This window comes from Ovis aries, chromosome 12 (genome assembly GCF_016772045.2).
Source record: "Ovis aries strain OAR_USU_Benz2616 breed Rambouillet chromosome 12, ARS-UI_Ramb_v3.0, whole genome shotgun sequence".
NCBI classification, from domain to species: domain Eukaryota; kingdom Metazoa; phylum Chordata; class Mammalia; order Artiodactyla; family Bovidae; genus Ovis; species Ovis aries.
Window position 1 is genome coordinate 48485089 of NC_056065.1, and position 19574 is coordinate 48504662.

The 19574-nt window shown below is 51.7% G+C and overlaps 1 long non-coding RNA gene across 1 annotated transcript; it reads right to left on the minus strand.

Annotated features, from left to right (window-relative positions):
* Positions 1 to 5593: 5593 nt before the first annotated feature.
* LOC121816102 (uncharacterized) lies at positions 5594 to 18084 on the minus strand. Its single transcript, XR_006055571.1, has 2 exons — positions 17980 to 18084; positions 5594 to 5860 (listed from the first exon to the last, which is right to left on the minus strand). It is a non-coding gene; the product is annotated as an uncharacterized LOC121816102 (long non-coding RNA).
* Positions 18085 to 19574: the final 1490 nt, after the last annotated feature.

Sequence of the window (19574 nt, forward strand, 5' to 3'; positions counted from 1 at the left end):
GGAGATTGCCAGCATCTGCGCACATGGCTGTGATAAATCCCTGCGGAATGTGGGCAGACATGTTGCCTGGCCTCGATGCCCTGCCACCCACTCCCTCTCCCGGTATTACTGCCATGTTTTATAGGCAGAGCTTGGATGGAGTGAGTGGAAATCACTTTGGCTTGAGTTCCATCAAAGGAAGTAATGAGAAATCCATAAGTCTTGTAAATAGGTGATAAGACAAGTCTTTAAACCAAATGGAGTAATAACTTAATCACATGTAAGGCAGAGGCGTGAGGGCAGAGCTGGCTGAGACCAGCTGCTCCTCGGGGTCTGGGAAACCAGCCCCTCCCTGAAGGACCCCTCATTGCACCACTCCCCAGGAAAGGAAGAGGGGCCTCCCTTTATCACACCCACAGTGGGAACTTAATGCGTCATCGCACTTGACCCTCATAGCCACCCTGGAAGGAGGTGACCTTGCCTTTGAGGCAACCCACACTCAGAGGAATCAGCACCAAGGACAGCACTGCGTCTGCCTGAGCACGTGGCCAGCTAAGAAAAGGAATTTCTTCCCAAAGTCAATTCCAGTGACACTGTGAGATCCAAGGAGAGGCCCCAGGGGTGATGGATGGTGTGGCTACAGCCCTGTAGTCCCCTACTCTCTGCCCAGAGACCCCAGGCTCCCTCCTGAGACAGAACATCATCCAGGCACCTTGCCCACTGCCCCTACTCCCAGGCTACCCCCCGTCTCTCCATCCCCACAGAGGCACACCCAGAATTACATCTCAGATGACCACAGCACCTTGTGGTTTAGGACACACCATCCTCCTGCTATGAAATGAATGTGTCCCAGAGAATCCTCATGTTGAAGCATAACCCTCTACGCTGTGGCATTTGGAGGTGGGGCCTTTGCAGGGCAGGGTGGGGGCAGTGACAAGGTCATCAGGGGAGTCCTGTATTAGTCTCTCCAGAGAAACAGAGCCAACAGGATGTAGACAGATAGACAGGTAAGGCGTAAATGGAAAGAAAGAAATATAGATACAGAAGTAGAGACATAGAGAAACTTATCATGAGGGACTGGCTTACATGATTATGGAGGGCAGAATCCCATGACCTGCTGTCTGCAAGCTGGACACCCAGGAAAAACAGTGTCCTAATCTGTAGGCCTGGGAACCATGAGAGCTGAGAACAGAAGAGAGGAGACATCCCAGCTCAGCAGTGAGGCAGACAAAGTGGGCGCCCCTCCCCACTCCTTCCCTCCTCCCCTCCTCCCCTCCTCCCCTCCTCCCCTCCCTCCTCCCCTCCTCCCCTCCTCCCCTCCTCCCCTCCTCCCCTCCTCCCCTCCTGTGTTTCCGTCAGACATTCCTGGACTAGAGAACACCCACCCATGTTAAGGAGAGAGGTCTCTCCTGAGGCCACCAATTCAAATGTCAGTCTCATCTGGAACACCCTCACAGACACCCAGAAAGAATCCTCAATCCAGGAACTCCATGGCCAGTCAAGCTGACATGTAAAATTAACCATCACAGCCCCAAAGGGAAGTCTCGGGGTCCCAGATATAAATCCCATCACTTCACAGCTTTGCAAAAGGTTCTTAGAATGTGATGTTGAAATCATGGTAACAAAAACTAGATGCTCTATCTCATCCTGCTGCTGCTTCCGCTAAGTCACTTCAGTCATGTCCGACTCCGTGTGACCCCATAGACAGCAGCCCACCAGGCTCCCTGGTCCCTGGGATTCTCCAGGCAAGAACACTGGAGTGGGTTGCCATTTCCTTCTCCAATGCATGAAAGTGAAAAGTGAAAGTGAAGTCACTCAGTCGTGTCTGACCCTCAGCAACCCCATGGACTGCAGCCTACCAGGCTCCTTTGTCCATGGGATTTTCCAGGCAGGAGTACTGGAGTAGGGTGCCATTGCCTTCTCCCATCTCATCCTAGACTCTCTTAAAAACCCCACTGCTTTCAGTCTGCTTTCACTTAATTCAGTCAGTTCAGTTGCTCAGTTGTGTCTGACTCTTTGCGACCACGTGGACTGCAGCATACCAGGCTTCCCTGTCAATCACCAACTCCCAGAGCTTGTTCAAACTCTTGTCCATTGAGTCGGTGATGCCATCCAACCATCTCACCCTCTGTCATCCACTTCTCCTCCCACCTTCAATCTTCCCAGCATCAGGGTCTTTTCTAAGGAGTCAATTTTTCACATCAGGTGGCAAAAGTATTGGAGTTTCAGCTTCAGCATCAATCCTTCCAATGAATATTCAGGACTGATTTCCTTTATGATTGACTGGTTTGATCTCCTTGCAGTCCAAGGGACTCTCAAGAGTCTTCTCCAACACCACAGTTCAAAAGCAGTCTTTGGTGCTCAGCTGTCTTTATGGTCCAACTCTCACATCCATACATGACTACTGGAGAAACCATACCTTTGACTAGATAGACCTTTGTTGGCAAAGTAATATCTTTGCTTTTTAATATGCTGTTTAGGTTGGTCATCGCTTTTCTTCCAAGGAGCAAGCATCTTTTAATTTCATGGCTGTAGTCACCATCTGCAGTCATTTTGGAGCCCCCCCCCAAAAAATTAAGTCTCTCACTGTTTCCATTGTTTCCCCTCTATTTGCCATGAAGCGATGGTATTTTCTTTGTTGCCACTTTCTTCGTTTTTTGCATGTTGAGTTTTAAGCCAGCTTTTTCACTCTCCTCTTTCACTTTCCTCAAGAGGCTCTTTAGTTCTTCTTGGCTTTCTGTCATAAGAGTGGTGTCATCTGCATATCTGAGATTATTGATATTTCTCCTGGCAATCTTGATTCCAGCTCGTGCTTCATCCAGCCTGGCATTTCACATGATATACTCTGCATATAAGTTAAACAAGCAGGGTGACAATATACAGCCTTGATGTACTCCTTTCCCAGTTTGGAACCAGTCTGTTGTTCCATGTCTTGTTCTAATGGTTGTTTCTTGACTTGCACACAAGGTTTCTCAGGAGGAAGGTCAGGTGGTCTGGTATTCCCATTTCTTTAAGAATTTTCCACAGTTGTGATCCACACAGTCAAAGATTTTGGCATAGTCAATAAAGCAGAAGTAGATGTTTTCCTGGAACTCTCTTGCTTTTTGGATGATCCAATGGATGTTGGCAATTTGATCCCTGGTTCCTCTGCCTTTTCTAAATCCAGCTTGAACAGCTGGAAGTTCTCAGTTCATGTACTGTTGAAGCCTAGTTGGAGAAATTTGAGCATTACTTTGCTAGCGTGAGAGATGAGTGCAATTGTGTGGTAGTTTGAACATTCTTTGGCGTTGCCATTCTTTGGGATTGGAATGAAAACTGACCTTTTCCAGTCCTGTGGTCACTGCTGAGTTTTCCAAATTTGCTGGCATATTGAGTGCAGCACTTTCACAGCATCATCCTGTCAACACCCTGTCAACTGCCATGTCTGCAGGGCTTCCCAGGGAGCTCAGCTGGTAAAGAATTTGCCTGAAATACAAGAGACCCCAGTTCAATTCCTGGGTCGGGAAAATCCCCTGGAGATGGGATAGGCTACCCTCTCCAGTATTCCTGGGCTCAGCTGGTAAAGAATTCACCTGCAATGTGGGTTTGATCCCTGAGTTGGGAAGATCCTCTAGAAAAGGGAACAGCTACCCACTCCAGTATTCTGGCCTGGAGAATTGCAAGGACTGTATAGTCCATTGGGTCATGGAAGCAGCTTTCACTTTCACTTCACTTAATTATAGTGTGCAAACTGCATACTCTCCAAGGTTCAGGTAGCCCAAACTATAAGTTGCTTGCCTGAGTTGTTTGCCAGAAACTTCAAATCAGCTGTGTCTAGTTCAAGCCCGAGCTGAGTAAGACTGGTTAGGACTACTGATCCTAAAACAACCTGTGCAGATGTCTGATGAGTGACTTTGACATCAGAGGGCTACAACCCAACCCTCAGATCACGCTAAGCACTGAAATTTCTGAACATGCATCCCATGAGCAAGCGTGTAACTGCGGTTTGCCTGCACAGAACACCAGTTACCTCGCATTTTCCCATCTGCTTTCCCCACACCTAAGACCACCCTGCTTCTTTGCCCACAGATTTCTCAAGCCCCTGGCCTTCGCAGGGGTGGGGGGCTCTGAGACTGGTTCTCCCTTCTCCTCTCCTGGCTGCCTGGTGAATAAACCCCTTCTCAGGTGCAGACTTTGGCATCTCAGTGTTTGGTTTGCTGTGAACTGGGCAAAGGATCCTGGCTCAGGAACAGGGCCACCAGAAAAGACGGTATTTTTTGAGGACATTCAACACAGAGACTCCAGACTCAGTGCTTTGAGAACACACCTTGTCTCTAAACAGCCTGTAGGATTGGTGTCACCGTCCCCTCACCTGGCAGACAAGGAAAGCAACTGTGAGTTCACCTGGGCAGGCAGATCTGCTGCAGCCCCAGTGGTCCGCCTCCCGTGTCCACCTCTCCCGTGGTCCCTCCCTGGAGTGTGGGCTGCTTGTGGCTTGCTCCCAGTGAACAGAAGATGACACGGTGATGGGGTATCCCTGTGGCTCACAGAGGGCTCTTGCTTCTGTCTTGCTGGCCCTCCCTCTCTGCCTTGCATCTGCCTAGCTCTGATGGGGCTGCTGTGCTGTGGGCCAGAGGAGGTCCAGTGACCAGGCCCAAACATGGCCTCTGGCCAACAGACAGTACAGAACTCAGGCCCTCCATCCAAGTCTCAAAGACTGAATGCCAAGTGAGCCTAGAAGCAGACCCTTCCCCAAAGGCCTTCAGGTCAGACCCCAGCCCCACAGAGCTTGATCACAACCAGTGCCCCAGGCCTGAAGTCCTGGCCTCAAAAATGGCACCAGGATAAACATGTGTTATCTTCGAGTGATCAGAACGCAACACAACATCTGCATCCGCACTCCAAGCAGCCCAGCTCCAAAGCCTCGCTTCCCCCACCTCACTCCCCTTGCACTGCCCTCCTCACCTCCCACCTCAGAAACCACCCAATAAGTCCCAGAATGCAGGTTATTGAGAGAAAGACCATGTCACCTTGGCCTTAAACCCTGAGGGAGCTGGGGCCACATTGATTTCTTACCAAGCACAGTGCCTGGCATGCAGCAAGTACTCAGGTGCTGGGGATCCCACTTACAAACACACACATGCAGTGAGGCCATGTACTTGCAGAAACTCTCACCCACCCAAAGCCCAGCACAAGAGGGCAGTGCAGTGTTGGCCCTTTTTTTCACTCATTTCTTCATTCATTCACTTAAAACGTTTCTGTTGGGCCCCTACTCCCTGTCTGTTATAAACAATGGTGACTTTGATTCACTTCATGCTTGTTGGAAAAGAGAACTTGAAATAGTCCTAGAAGTGACCACTGGAGACCTATGTGCTCCTGTCTGCAGGCTGGGAACAAAATGTCCAGAGGAGCTGTCTTGCTCAGGCCTCCCACTCGTGGGGCATCCCAGAATAATGACCGTGGGAGAAGGCGCCCTCCACGGCCAGCATCTGCTCAGCGCGCAGCAGCCCCACCCCGAAAAGGGCCAGAGATTTGTGTGGGAAAGTGTCACTCTGAGCCCATTACTCATGTTCAGTAACCAAATTATTTTCCTTTGGAGGCATTAAGGGTAAATAAAGGCTTAATGAATCAAGCCTTCTGAATTGCTGTTGCTGCTTTAATTTGTGGTTTACAAGGTTCTTGTAAATTAAAAATGGGAAAAGAAATCCCTTCCCGTCCTGTGTGTACCTCCTCAGGGCAGAAACAGTTTGGTTGTTTTGCTTTTCATGTCCCTGCAGCCCTTATCTCTTTGAAAAATTATTCCTTAATTTTTATGAGGTTGCCGGTGAGATGGGTGAAGTTGAACGATGGCTCTGTATCTTGTCCTCCATCTCCTCCAGCCCTTGCGAGTGGTTATTGTTCCCTGGATGGGAAGAAAGGTGGAGTTCTCACTTTTAATTTACTGTTTGCAATAAGCGGGGCTTTATCAACATCCCTCCAATCAATTATTTTTATTGCCAGCCTCATATTGCCAAGAGCAGTGGCCATGAAAACGCTGGTACAAGGAAAACACAACCAAGGCGGCTTCCACCCTGAGCAAGCTGAGACCTGCCAGGTGAGAGACGAGAGAGGTGCTGGGTCTATGGATGGAGTCTCGGTTTGGGGAGGACGGCAGAGTTTTGAGGCAGGAGAAGGGGGTCAGCTGAATGCAGCTCAGCCAAGGGGACCCGCCTGTCCAGGGTCCACATAGCCCTGGGGCCACCCACCTTCTGCCCCATTGGTTTAAGTGTTGGATAAATGTGCCCAGCCCTGCAGATGAGAGTATCCTGAAGCCAGGACGACTCTGCGTCTTCTGACTCGGCATCCGAGCACTCCCCCTGCCCCAAGCCAACAAATCACAGTGGTAACAACTTCCAGCAAGATGATTAGTATCCCCACCTTCCCTGTCTCAGTGTGGCATGTCAAGCCACTATCGAAAACCCTGTGTGAAGCCACAGGAAAGTGACCCCACATTTTCAGCCTTAGGAAGTATTTATACATATATACTTTGGGGAGGAGACCTATTCTCTTGCCAGGTAGCGTGAACAGGAGCCCTGCTCTGTCCTGCCACCCTTTGAGTATAGGTGGCTCTAACAGTAAAAAAAAAAAAAAAAAAAAAAAAAGATCTACAATGCGGGAGACTCAAGTTCAATCCCTGGGTTGGGAAGATTCCCTTGAGAAGGGAATGGCTCCCTACTCCGGTATTCTTGCCTGGAGAAGTCCATGAACAGAGGAGCCGGGTGGGCTACAATCCATGGGGTTGCAAAGAGTCGGACACAACTGAGTGATGAACACTTTCACTTTCTTTCTTTTTTTTTTTCAGGAGGGTCTGGGGAAGTTCCCTCTGCTCTCCTGGACTGTGCAGAGGGCTCACTGACCAATAACTTGCCACCTGTGACTGTATCAAGGAGTGTTTGCCAGGAGCCAGTGTTTGCCAGGAGCCTCCACACTGCACACCCCTGGTATCCCCAGTGGTCCTGATGAGTTGAAAAGTGCCCCTTGGAGGTGACAGTCTGGAGCAAACTATATACACGCGTCTTGTTACTGTGAAACTGTCCCATGTGCAACTGGAGCATTCACTTTGAGAACAAACCCACTCAGACTTGGTTTTTCCCAGGCTGGGGAGAGGAAGGCAATTCATTCACCTGCTAAAGTCACTGGGTGGTTAATATCATGTGAGGTCCCACAGGTGAGCCCCAACCCTCTCGACATAATGACATTCTCTGCAGCCAGAAAGGCCATCTCTGGAAGGGAGCCCATAGCTAGCCTTCAGGCTGCTCCCCAGGCTCACCTGCTCACATCCCACCACAAAGAGACGCCCATCCCTAAGCAGGCGCTCCCAGGACACAAGGACAGGACTTGCGGCCCCATAGAGATCCCGGATGGCATGTGCAGGGCAAGGAACAGCCAGCCCCACAGCAAGCAAAGACCAGCTGGCACACAGTAGGTGTGTAACTGGTTCCCTTGAAGGAAGGGAAGGCTGACCACACCCCTCCTGCCCCAGAGGGTGGCTGTCCCTTTTCTGTAGAAAGATGGTCATTTACTCCCTGGAGTGAGGAAAGAGAGAGGGTGTGGGCATGACTCAGGATGTAGGAGGAGCCCCACCCTCGCCCAAACCCTTGTCCAGCAAGCACTCGAAGAGCAGGACTGCAAAGGCATCTCCTGGGTCTGTCCTCTGAGACAGCCAAGGAGACAGGGAGCTGGAATTGCAAGCAGAGCACGCGGTGCACACCACCCCAGCCCCAGCCCTCCCGGCCCTGCCAGCACATGCCTGTGGCCGGACCTCCCCGGGGAGACCAGGTAGAAGGTGGTCGCCTGCCTCTGGCTGAGCCCTCCTGTCTGCTCACTTTTGTGACTGGGTCTCCCACCCTCCTGCTGCTCCAGGGTCAGTAACCACACTGACCTTGACCACCACGTCTTGTCTCTCAGGCCTTGGGAGGACCTGCCCCCCTTTACAGATGAGCCACTGAGGCTCAGCAGTGTGATCCCACACGTCTAATGGCAAGTGGGTGTCAGAGTCCAATCCAAACCTGACACTCTGACCCCAGGCGGGATCCCCCCTACCCCTCTTACGATGCGTCATGTCACTCATCACCCCAGTAAAGAAGGGTGCTCCGGACTCGTGGGCTCCTTTCCACAGCGGGGGGAGTGAACCCCAGGTAGCTTTCCATGACATCAGCAGCTCAGCACCACCTCCCACACCGAGCCTCACGGGCCTTTTTCTGTGGGTGACCTCACTTTCTTGGCGCACACAGGAACATAGCACCGTCCCTCTGGCCCCATTTCTTACTCCGTTTCTCTCTGCTCGTCCCTCACCTTCCAGCCTCAGCAGCAGACCCAGCCCTCAGGAAATTCTTACCCAGTCTGGCCAGGAGCCCCCACAGAAACAGGGCAGCCACCATAGGTAAGCACCTCGCCTATCTACACGACCACTGGGCCCCGAGGCCATCACTGGGTCCCGGAGTCCTCACAGGGCTGGGCTGCTCCTCCATCACCCCACCGGAGGGGCTCCAGGTAGCCCTTGGGGCCAGCCAACTCGAGGCAAGAGTGCCATGGACAGGCCCAGGCAAGTGCACTGCCCTCAGGAGCCCAGCATCTGACCTTCTCCAGCTCAGACTGGCTGCATGAGGACACCTCTGACCCCAGTGACCAGCCTGAAACACTCAATATCCTCCTCTCTGAGCCTCAGTTGCTCCCCGGCAGTGGAGCTAAGAAGAAGTTCCTATTACACGGGACTTGCTGAGGGTCCAAGGAGAAGTCCTGGGGAGTGCCGGGTGCCCAGAAAGGACTCTGAGATGGTCACCAGTAATATTATCAGTTAAATCAGCTCCAAGAAGAAACACCTGCCTGTGTTCTGAAGGACAGAAGCTCCAAGGAGCTCATCTCTCTGGAAACACATCCTCTTGTGGTCCCCCTCTCTCCTGTGGATATCCAGCACCCTGTGTCCTTGCGGGAAGCAGGGCCCCTTCGTGGGAAGCGCACGCTGGAAGCAGGGGCCTTGCTACAACATCCACATGGAGGAGGGTCAGACAGGGGCTGGTGGGGTCTGCTGGCCAGCAGTGATCAGCTGGAACCAGACCCTGTGATGGCCCCTTCCTACGCTCAGAGTATTTGCTGGCTCAGCTGGTTGTGCCCGAGCCCACCAAATGGTTGGGACATCCACAGTCAGTCAGTGGGAGGCTGATGGTGGGTGGACTACCTCACAGCCTGCAGGAGCAGCACTCTCGGAAATGGTTACAGCTCCATCCAGATGTGAGCGACGCTGAGGGGCCAGCAGAAAAACCACGACACTCAGAAGATACAGTAAGGAGGAATAAAATACCCCCCCAGGAAGAGGAGACCGAATCCATTGGTTACAAAGCAAACGGCCACTAAGGAGCCAGCCTGATGCGGCCACCTCTGGGCTGCCTCTGGCCCAGGGGCCACAGCCTGATGGGGTGATTTCCAGAAAAGGCGACGGGAGGCAAGACGCACACACTATGTGAATAAAATAACAAAGCAATGGCAGCACACCGGCCACCTGTTAGCACCGCAGAAAGCCTGACAGTGCAGGAGCTAGGTGATCAGGGTCAGCATGAGCATCGAATCCTGTTGACAAGATGTGGTGAGGGGAACACTGCACCTTCGTGGTTCCTCCCAGGAAGCCCCATACCCCAATCCAACTCTGAGAAAAGCATCAAAAAATCCCTGCCAAGGGACAGCCCTTGAACTCTCTGACCAGTACTCCCCAAAACTATCAAGGTCACCAAGAATGAAGAAAGTCTGAGAGACTGTCACAGCCAAGGGAACCCCAAGGAGACGTGATGATGAACATTGTGTGGCCTCCTGGATGGGATGGGGTCCTGGAACAGAAAAGGGCGTCAGGTAAAAACTAAGGAAAGTCTTAAACTATTACTGTCTATTTATGGACTTTAGTTTAAACTGATGTATCTATATTGGTTCGTTAACTGAGTCAGATGAACCACATTAATATTATTGATGGGGGAAAGGGGTGTGGGTCCATGGGAACGCTCTGTACCACCTTTACAAATTTTCTGTAAATCTAAACCTAATTTTAAAGACAAGATTTATTAATAAAAAAGAAAAGTTACTTGTGGGTGTGGTCTAGGGGTAATAAAGGAGTCAAGTGAGAAACTGGCGGCTCAGACTCAGAGAGGAAATGTTGCGATTTCTCCACTGCTACTGGGTAGTTAAGCAGCCACACTGGGATGCTTGGAGATTGGGGAGAAAGGCTTTTGTTTGTTAGTTTTAACAGCACGTGGGCTCTTAGTTCCCCCAACCAGGGATCGAACCCCATGCTCCCTGCAATTGAAGCATGGAGTCCTAACCTCTGGACCACCAGGACATCCCAAGAAAGGCTTTATTGAGGTTTTTTTTTTTTTCATTACATCTCCAGAGACTTAATGTTACAGAGACGCTAGAAGTAGTAATACTTAAGGCTCTACAGATCATACAGATCTGGAAGGAAAGGAAATAAGAGTCTCCAGAAAGAAGAAATCTGTACATAAAAGGAGCTGCTATTATAGAATACTTTGTACCCCAGTGTAATGTTATAGTATACTATGCAACTGTGCAGCAAACACTGTTTACGTAGTTACAGCAATGCAAACATATTTGCTGAATTTTTAACTTTTAGAATGGACCACAGACGTGCCTTGAAGACTCAGTTGTGGTTTCCGTAGAAGACGTGTGGTGATGCCAGTCACATGAATCTCTCAGGGATGTAAGTTATTTGAAATGGAAAAACCCTGGTTATTGCTGCACTTGCCAGCTAACTGGTAGGTGCTCGCTTACTCTTCAGGTGGTAAAATGAGCCAGTTGGGAGTGAGGCTTTGAAGTCTGACAGTCTCCACCCCATTCCTGGCTCTGACGTTCACCCGTGTCGGGAGATTGAACAAACTATTAATATTTATCTCCTCTCGATCTGAAGTCACTCGACTGCCTATATCACCCAGCATGGATGCAGCAAACACGAAGGCAGAATGTATCTGTCAAATAGCACAATGCCCAGACACAGTAAACACAGCGTAGATTAGCAGGCTATCTGGTTAGCAGGTAGTTTACAAGGTTAGTGTTACCTTATAAATTAAAAGATGAAGACGGCTTCCTCTTCTTTGTCAGGAGGCCGAGCAGGGGGGGTGGGGCTGGGGAGGGGAATACCACCAGAAGTGTAATTCCTCAACTCAAGCTGATAGGTGAAAAAAACCAAACCAGTAACACCTCCAAGGTTTGGCCCTGCCCAAAAGAATGGTGCTGGACACCCCCTGCTCCTTCTAGGACCCCTGCCTTCTCTCCCTACCGGCTTCGTCTGTCTGTTAGCTATAGAGGAAAGTCACAGAGACATCAGGCCCCACCAGGCACCTCTGCAGCGCTCATGGAAGGTTGCCCCTACAGATGAGAAGGAGGGGGCTCCTGCCAGCACACACCAGGGGCAGCTTTCATTAAATCCAGAGACAGCCCATCCAGCTTGAGTAGCGCCTACGACGTGCAGACACTCGACAGGCCCGGGGCCCCTCCCACGCCCACTGTAGCTGGAAAGCCCCATGGTGCACCCGCCCGATGGATGTTGAATCACAAAAATAAGTGATTATTTGTGCCTGGCAAAATAATTCAGGAACGAGGTTTCATTAATTATCCTAGCCGACGGGCTGGGGCTGGCCAGAGGTGGAGACATGCAGACATCTTGGCGGTCCAGACCCGATGCACTTGGATAATTAGCTCATCCATAATTGAACACTTCTGCCCGCATGAAGTTTGTGCTCATTTGTCAAAATCACATCTCGCACGACTCCACAGGTTGTTTTAAACAAATTGGTTTTTCGCTCAAAGCCACGCTTTCATTTAAACACGTGCCCTTACACGACATGTCAAGAACAGGGACACTTTTGGGAAGATAAATAGAGCTGCCCACTTTCTTCTAAGTATTTTGTGGTATCCCCGGGCACACTCTGCTTGGCCAGCAGGACAAAGGGGCAGCAGCAGCAGCCCTCCTGGGCAGGCCCAGGGTCAAGGGTCCTCACTGGCCCTGCCGGAAAGACCTCTGTGGCTTCCCTGGGCCCAGGAGCCATAAGCAGCTCAACCAGACCCTCAGCCCCATGGTCTGACAGATGGTCCAAGCTCTAGGGAGGGACAAGGGTACGTGCTCTGTTCCCAGGTTCTGTTTCAGACACATGGTCTCTTTATGGTTTAGAAAGTGCATTTGCAGTCTATCTTAATTTGGGCTGCATAATACAATATAGGGGCTGAAGAACTTACATAAGAGTTTGCTGTTGATGTTTAGTCTCTAAGTTGCATCTGATTCTTTTGTGACCCTGTGGACTCTAGCCCACCAGGCTCTTCTGTCCATGGGATTTCCCAAGCTAGAATACTGGAGTGGGTTGCCATTTCCTCTTCCAGGGGATCTTCCCAACCCAAGGATCAAACCTGCATCTCCTGCATTGGCAGGCAGACTCTTTACCAGGGAAGACCAACACACAGTGTGGGGTCTGAGAATTCTGAGATCAAAGCACTGGCCTCCCGTGAGGCCCTGCTTTGTGAGTAGCAGAAGGCCCCCTTTGGAGCCCTCCCCTCTCCAGCCTGTTCCTGCTGCAGCTGACCACCAGATGGTCAAGGGGACCAGGGTGCCAAGCCTGAGCCCTGCACCCCCTCCTCTGGGAATGACAGACAGTGAAGGGAAGTTGGTGGGGCTGAGGCGGGAGCAGCCACAGCTGTAACAGCAGCAGCCATCACTGCTGTTCATGGCGTGTCCGCGGGAACCGGGCCAGCGCTGCGCCCTGTGCATGCACCGTAGTCCCTCCAGGTGTCAAGGAACCTTGGAGGTGGGGGCCCTGTGAGTCCTGCCCTCTAAGAAGGCACCCAGGCCTTGCGAGTGCTCTGAAGGTCACCAGACAGGCTGAGAGAGAAGACCCAGGCCTGGGAGGGTGGCCCAAGGGCTGTCACAGGAGACAGGAAGGGGAGGGGCTCTTAAGGGGCTCCCAGGGCACCAGAGCCCTCCCTTCCCATGTGTAAACACCCCGGTAAGATCCAACATCCTCATGCTTTCAACAGAGACAGAGATAGAGACAGAGAAATATACAGAGAGAGAAGATGTGAAACAGACACAGAGAGATGGGCAGGGGGGACAGGAAGACAGAGACAGAGAAATAGAGAGAGCTATAAAGAGACAGGCAGAAGCCCAGAGGAAGGCTGTCCCTCCCAGTGAGGCTCCACCCCCGCCCCCACCCCGGGAACACACTCAGAGACCGCTTCAGCACAAGGTCCAGGCAGTGGGAACCACTTTCCTGCTGCCAGTCTCCCGGGGCCTGACCCATCTCCATAGCCACTCGCCTCACACCCACTCCCTCTAAGGTAGAGAGGCCAGTTTTGAGGACTCCCATCCCATGGACCTCAAGGTCCCGTTCTCATTAACTTCCATTTCAGGGTCAGGGAGCCCTAAGGGGCCAAGACCCAGCTCACTGCCTGGGCCAGTCTCCACTCATGGTTGTCTGTTGAGATGGGAACGTGGGGTCAGGCTGAGCTTGTGCCCGCCTCGCCCCCTCAGGCTTTCTCCCCATGTCTCCTTGGGGTGAGGCACACACCTTATAATCCGTGGGGCCCGTGGGGGTGAATGCTGGATGGCTGTGCAGCACTCCATCACCTGTCTCTGTGGCCGTCACCCCCAATGAAGGGCTCCTCTGGTGCCCTAATATGAACTCGCCATGTGGCCCCAGCACCGGAAGTCCACAGCTCGACGAGCAGGGGTTGTCAAACACAGAAGCACCAGCCTCGTCTTGGGCTGGCAGCAAGGGGCAGGACAGCCCCCGTGAGAGTTGGCATTAGGAAGGACCAGCAAGCCCCAGTCATGGCTCTAGCTGGGGTAGGATGGCCCCTGACTCCTCCCAGGAGCCACATCTGCTCCGTTCTCCATCTCCTGAGGCCCCACCCCATACAGGTGCTTATGGCACAGGTAAGGCCATCAGCAGCAGGCTGGACATGTGAGTGAGAGATAGACAGAAAAATGAAATTGGGGTGGCTTCCCAGTTGCTGTAAAAAACTCTTGCAAACTGACTGGCTTCAAACACGACAAATTTGTTCTCTTCCGTTTCTGGAGTTCAAGGGTCTGCTGTTAGTCCTTGGGGCTGAAATTAGACATCCGCAAGGCTGTGTTCCTACTGGAGGGGCCCAGACAGATTCGTTCTTGCCTTTTCCAGTTTCTAGAGGCTGCCACACTCCTTGGCTTGTGGCCCATCTTCCTGCCAAGCACATCCCTCCACCCTCTGCTTCCATCACCTGTCTTTTCTTGCCAACCACACTGGGGAAGGTCTCCTGTCTTTAAGTATTTGTGTGATTAGATAGGGCTGGACAATCCAGAAGGACCCCATCTCAGGACCCCCAGGGCTGTCTGCACAGTCCTTTTAGCCATGGAAGGAAGGCCACACGTTTACAGGTTCTGGGGCCTCGGATGGGACATCTTGAGGGGCCATCATCCCGCCCACCATGGTGGGGAGGCGCACACAGCCCAGCAAGTGGAAGAGCCATGCGAGTCCAGGGGTGGAAGGTGCTGTCCTGTGGCACCAGCTACTCCTCTCTGCCCAGGGCAGAGCTAGCGCCAATGGTCTGCATGGGTGAGGGCTTCTGGGGTCCAGTTTAGACCCTGGTCTCACACACTCAGCAGGGTGATTGTCCCCCAAATTCCCCCAGATGTGGCCAAACCAGCATTGCCCTGGGTCCTCTTCTCCAGCCTGTTCAGCCTCTCAAAGAGCAAATAATAAAATTCAATGAGAGCACTTGAAGCATTCAGTTCAGTTCAGTGCAGTCGCTCAGTCGTGTCCAACTCTTTGTGACCCCATGGACTGCAGCATGCCAGGCCTCCCTGTCCATCACCACCTCTTGGGGTTTACTCAAACTCATGTCCATTGAGTTGGTGCATTCAGCAGGTGCCAAAGAGTCTAGACAGGTAGACAGCCCTGGGAACCTGCATCCGCCCACCTAGGGACATGGGTCAGTGACCTGGAACCCAAAATATTGGAGCCCCAACCTCCTGCTATTTCTCTGGTGGGCTGTCCCTAGCTTCTTCAGTCCCAACTTATCTCCACTGCCTGTTCCTGACCCCTTCTCAAGGTGGTCCTGGGCACAGGACCAGTGTTTCTCTCTGCACCCCCAGTACACATCTGGAAGCTGCCCGCAAACCTCCCCATCCTCCCCACAGGCCCTTCCTCCCCACTTCCTGCAGAGCAAGGTGAGGACTTCCAGCCAGAGAGGTTCTGGCTCGCTTAGCCTAAATGACAATTCATGGCCACCCGTGGTGGGGAGAGAGGGGGGAGTGAGGATATGAGGGCCAAGGGGATGCCCCCGATAAGAGCCTGTAGGCAGACCAGCCTGGTGGGCAGTGGTTTCATTGTCAAAGAGCAGTGTTATCATGGACAGATACCTAGACCCGGAGATCTGGTCTCTCCTCCTTCCTCACCCCCCAAACCCCCAACATACCCTAAATACCAGCTTTAACAGTTTCATGAAATTTAGCTGTCAGCATGGCACCCAGGGTCTGGGAAATAGAGCCAAGCCAATCATTTGCCAAATGAGTTCTTAATTTGGGTAGGAAGTACTGACCCTTTCGGCAGTCTGGTGAAATCTAGCCATCTCCACAGCCAGGACCCTCACAAGATAGACTCCCAGCAGCTCAACTGCAGGACCCCCAGCTTGGCACTGGGTCTCTTCATGTAGACCAGAACCTTCCTTCCTCACCCCTCAGGGCCCCTTTCCCCTGAGGTCAGGTGGGCCTGTCTCTAGGGTATGACACAAAGCTTCACAAATCCACACGCATCCTCCAAGGTCCAGGGAGCACAGCCATCCCTCCCTGCAACACTGCACACGCCCCTCTCACGTCAGGAAAGGCCCCAGGGCTCATCCAGCTCCAGCCCCTGCTCTGAGGGGCCACAGCCCTGAGCCGTTCTTCAGCTTCTTTCTGGAAGGACAGTGGGAGAAGCTGGGGGTCCTGTGGGCCCCTGGGGTCTATAAAACAGGCCTGACCAGCAGAAGGACACAGGGTAGATACTTCACAAAGCCAGGTGGTTCCGGAACTGTCTTGGGCCTCCCATTCCAGGGACACAAAGCAGAAAGAGGTCACCCAGACCACGGCTCCAGGCGTGGGAGACATTTCTAACTGGCAGACTTGCCTAAAGACCAGTTGGCCTCTGTTCCCTGCAGGGGCTAACACTGAGGCTGCCTGTGGTTCAGGGGTTAGGAACCTGTGTCTGGGTGTCTGCCCAGCCCTGTGGGCGGCACCACATTGCCAACCCCTCCCCCCATCACATCAGTTCCTCTGAACTCAGAGCTGGCAGGGCACTGGTCCCTGCTCGGTACCACCCACCCCAGGGCTGAACCCAAGACGCCGGGCCCGAGCCTGTGGGACCCGGACATGTCCCAAAGCCCGCCCTGCTCCGCCCCCCACCCTCAGCCCGGTTTTCTGGAGAAAAGCCTCAGGGGTCCCAATTGTGTCAAACCTCCACACAGGAGAAGAAAAATAGCCCCGTGATAGACCTTTCCGTTCTAACAGGAAATGAAGTTGCACAATGAGGGGTTGTGTTGTTATCGTCCCCATGTGATTTATACGGATGGCCCTGTAATCAGAAGCAAAATGTCTATTTTCAGCTCCAGATTCTAACGAGTGAATATATTACAATAACTTTATTAAAAAAAATCAATGCACATCAATTCAATTTTCAAGTTAATTGCCTCGTGAACGCAGCAGCGAGAGAACCCTGGCAGCTACATTATGTCTCTGATTTATGCAGAGAAGGTGGCAAATAACTCACCCACTGCTTTGTTTGTTTCTGCCAGAAAGTGGTGGAAGTTGGGAGTGAGAGCCTGCCTGCCCAGCGCACCTGCCCTGGCAATAGTTGAGGGCGGCCCCGGGCAAGGCCAGGGGTGCAGGGGACCAGGCATACTGGTCACAGCAAGGATGGAGGAGGGGGTGCCAGCCAGACCACACTGAGCAGAGGTGGGCGGACCCTGGGGCAGCACTTGCCCTCTGCAGCCTCAATTTTCTCACCTCCGAGGTCAGTGATGGTGGCCCCCGAGGTCTCAGCGTCTTCATGGACCTACATGTCACCTCATCATCATTGTCATCTCACTACCACCTTTACTAAATCCTTATTATAATTCCTAAATAATTATAGCTGTCCCCCTGCCAAGAGGAAGAAATTCAACGGGAGCAATGTGCTCATGAGGCACCACCGAATTTACATCCACAAATCAGCACACACACTCCAGAGCCCCAGGCAGGAAGGGGAATGATCCTGACAAACCATCCTTGAGCGTCCCAGGACTCTGCCCACTCTCCTGGGAACAGGGCGTCCGCCCTCTTGAAACCATGTCTGTCCCCCCATGCAAGGGGCTTACAGGTCTGTGGGTCCAGAAAGGGGTGGAGAGAGATGCCCTGGCCGACACAACCGCAGACCCCTCCACACCCTTGTCCTGACCAGGGGCCACCCCCACCTCCAGCCATGGGCACTGTTAATGTGCCTCCAATGTGATGACGATGAATCGCCGACAACAGACAGCAAGCAAGGTACCGGTGCCACCAAGACCACGGTCCAAACCATGACCCTGGAGAGCCTGTCTCTCGGGATAGCCCCCAGCATGGTCACCTGCCAACCCAAATCCCACCTCTGCCAGGCAAAGCCCATGGCACTGGTCTGGCATTTGGGTGGTCCTGGCTGGAACCCAGATGTCCAGCTTCACTGAGTTATAAGGACATAGAGTGGTCACCAAGGGTGGAGGAGGAGGACTACAGAGATGCCGAGCCCTCCCCTCTGCCCCCTGCTCTCCAAACCAGAGAACCAGGAGCTGGAGCCCAGGAGGAGCTGGAGCCCAGGAAGAGCCAATGGGGACGGTCTGCCGGCCACGATCCCAAGGGGAGCCTCTCCCTTCCTCCATCTCTCGGACCCCCAACCAGAAATAGAATCTGGACACTGACAGCCCTACCTGCCAGGGACAAGCCTGCCTCCACACAGCCAAACCTACCTGGATTTAACTGGTAGGTAGGAGGATGCTCAGAATCCCAGGAGCAAAACTTTGTTCCAAGCATGGCCAGCATGAGGGGAGAAATGGGCTGTTTTATAAGCATCTTATGTCTAGCAAGTTAAATATGTGTAAAGGATGAAAGCGTTAGTTGCCGGGGGCCAGCGTGAGGAACTCCGCCCATGGCAAAGGTCATGAGGAAGGAGGCTTGGCATACGCAAAGGCCTGATCAAGCCTCAGGAAACCCCCTGTTCCCGAGCATCTACCCCCAAAACCAGAGTCTATCTACTTTACTGTTTCATGCTCTCGCCTACACCTCTGACTTTATGGGGGGCTGTTCCCCACCGGTTCTCTCGGAGAAGGAGTAAACGTGAAGCTCCAGTTAACAAAAATTCCTGGGTGTGACAAGAGTGTTTCAACTTACAAACTCCTCTGAAGGTTCTCTAGCCTGCCTGAGCAGGTTTATCTGGCCACATGTGATTGTTTACAGCCTCCCAACCATGAGAGGCATGAGATGCTTTAAAACTTTCTAAACACAGACTCTTTTGAGAAGTTAGAAAATTCTTAGTATAGTATAGTGGGTTGATTAGGAATTATATTGGTGAAGGGTTTTTCATTTATTGTGCCAATTATTGCTGCTAATTCCCTGCCCTGGGTGTGACTAGGGTGTCTCAGGTCAAACCTCTCTACTGACAGACTAGCTTGTGTGACAACCTCTCAACCATAAACAGCACAGAGAGTTTGGAGAATTTTGAAAGTCTTAATTAGCATAGGGCTTTTCTCATTGTTGAGTCAATGATTGCCGCCAGGCCTCCATACCCTTAGGCACCTGGGAATATATTAATCAATGTATTTGGAATATAGAAAAGGAAATATAGTAGTTTTTGATGTTAGCAATACTAGACTTTTTGAGTTAACGAATTTTCTCTTTTGTTATAGATCACTGTACTTTGTTATAAATCAGTGTCCTTGCTATGCAAAAATGTAACTTTATCACTATCTTAAGACTAAATAGATCTTAAAGGGAACATTGGTGAAGGGTTTTCATTTGTTGACCCAATATTTGCGGCTAAATCTCCATATTCCCTACCCTTACAATGAGTACAACTAGCATATAGGAAAAATAAGTATTAACCTTTAAGATTAATCATGTTAAACCTTAGGCTAAGTAAGTTCCTTTCTTGATTGTAACCCACTACACCCTCACCCTATAGGAATACAACTTTATCTGCTACCTTCAGAGGGTGGTGCCTGGTTTAAGAAAAAACACCCTTGGAAAAAATAAGATTTTTGGTTATCAGAAAGAAAGGATCATAAAATGTCAGCAGGCCTCATGGCCAGGAGATGATGTAAAACCCATAAGACCTTTGTATAATTTTATATGAAGCACCTTATTGTGACAAGGGTCAGGTCTGCTGACCCCCACATGACTCTGTATTCATCCTTATGTATAACAAAAGGTATATAAATAAACCTAAAAAATAAAGAAATCGGATCAGTTTCTGGAAAGACTGATTGCCCCGTGTCGTTTTCTTCCCTTCTGGCTGAATTCCCATCTGGTATGTGGGTACTCACCAAGCCTACTAACTTTGCCTGGG